At 39.4% G+C, this 1,981-nt stretch overlaps 1 long non-coding RNA gene across 1 annotated transcript; it reads left to right on the top strand.

Moving 5' to 3' along the window:
• The first annotated feature begins 1,462 nt into the window (after positions 1–1,462).
• Positions 1,463–1,762, top strand: LOC128651508 (uncharacterized). Its single transcript, XR_008401103.1, has 2 exons — positions 1,463–1,572; positions 1,653–1,762. It is a non-coding gene; the product is annotated as an uncharacterized LOC128651508 (long non-coding RNA).
• The last annotated feature ends 219 nt before the right edge of the window (positions 1,763–1,981 follow it).

The following is a 1,981-nucleotide window of genomic DNA, read 5'->3' as shown; positions in this document are numbered from 1 at the left end:
TGTCTCAGTCTCTAACTGTAGAGCCGGATCTTCATCGGATCACTGTGCGTGACGTCACACGCCGACCACGGAGAAACAGAGCTCCAACTTTACCGGACCCTCAGCAGCCCGTGAAACTATCTCCAGTTTTGGAATTACCCTGGACATTCTTAGGGGTTTACCCCACCACAGGTACTTAAGAACTGTAACTTGAAGGTTGCTCCCATACCGCAACGTTTGTGCACTGCTGCATTTCTAAGACCAAATTCTTTTTTCTCCTTGCTTGCTATTTTTTCACTCATGCTTATTTACAACTAAGTGAGAATCTCTAGATTAACTGTACAGCTGTATTATAACATATATATGTAGCTCAATTTGTTTATCATATGTTAATTTTATATAATCTCTATATATGGGTTATACTCTGAGGGACTCTGCTACATAATTTCAGTGTATTTGACACATGGAGTAACAATAGTGTCCTCTCACTATCTCCCCTGATATCAAATCTCTGCAAATTGATTTATCTGATGTTTGACACTATCAAAGGTGATAGTTCATGTCATACATCAGAATCTCTACCTGCTACATACCACCCACTTTTTACAAATACATAGATAACATCTCAGCAGCTGCGGTTCTTAACCTCATTGTATGATTTTATTCTCAACACCTAGCAAATCATACAGAACCTGACAGAATAACAAGCCCTACAAATGGACCCAGCTGAGATGACTGCCTGCATGCAGACCTTAAATCAAAAAGTTGACTTACTCACAGAGGGGCTATCTACACTTAAGGCAGAAAATAGTGCCCTTAAAGCTTATATTAAGGAATATATAGAGCCTAAAATACATTCCTCAGAACCCCAAATAAGTCAGCCTGAGAAATTTTCTGGTGACAGGTCCCAATACAGGGATTTTAAAAATGCCTGTCTTTTGCTTTTTACACTTAAGCCCCAAACATATCCAAATGACAGGTCACGAGTTTTGACTGTCATTTCCTATTTGAGAGGTGAACCCCGCACATGGGCCAATACTTTTTTTGAGTCTAACGACACTATATTAAATTCACTTGATGCCTTTCTAACAGCTATGGGTCAGTTATATGAAGATCCTTTTAAGCAACAAACTGCTGAGACAGCACTTAGAGCTTTGAAACAAAGAAAAAGGATTGTCGAAGAGTACATCACAGATTTTTAAAAATGGGCAAAAGATTCCCAATGGAATGATGTTTCTCTTAAAAACCAATTCAGGCTTGGCTTATCTGAGCCTATCAAAGATGAGCTGTCTCGTATAGATTTACCCCCCACTTTAGAAGGACTTATAAATCTCACTATTACAATAGATAGACGTCTCAGAGAACGTATGCATGAGAGGGCTTACCCAGAGACACACTACAAGAAACACTATTCAAACCCTACACCTCATGCCTCTAGTAAAACAACATCAGAGCCTATGGATATCGGTTTCCTGAAGGGACCCCTATCTACTCAAGAGAAAAACAGAAGACGTGAGAACAACCTATGTTTATATTGTGCCTCAGACGAGCATACAGTGAGAGAGTGTCCTTCTTTGCAGAAACAACGAAAGGGTAAGAATGTTACCACCTACTCCTGCTGTAATACATATGAATCTACCACCACGTATTGTAAACTTGATCTTTTGTTACAGTGGGATCTCCTACGAGTCAACGTTCCAGCCATTATTGACTCTGGTGCTACAGCATGTTATATAGATAAGGAATTCACTTATAAAAATAAAATACCACTGGTGCAGAAAAAGTCTCCCATTCTTTTGCGTGGTATAGATGGTAAGATTGTTTCCTCAGGACCTGTTGAATTTCAAACAATTCCCTTGTTGGTATCTACTACTGAACATCACAGGGAATATATATCCTTTGATGTCATTGCTTCACCAGTATCACCTGTCATTTTGGGATTGACCTAGTTAAGTTTACACAACCCCTATATCTCATGGGACACACTGTCACTCACATTCAG

Source organism: Bombina bombina, chromosome 3, assembly GCF_027579735.1.
Source record: "Bombina bombina isolate aBomBom1 chromosome 3, aBomBom1.pri, whole genome shotgun sequence".
Classification (NCBI taxonomy): domain Eukaryota; kingdom Metazoa; phylum Chordata; class Amphibia; order Anura; family Bombinatoridae; genus Bombina; species Bombina bombina.
Note: the sequence above shows the minus strand (reverse complement) of the source record. Positions and strands in the feature narration are given on the sequence as shown.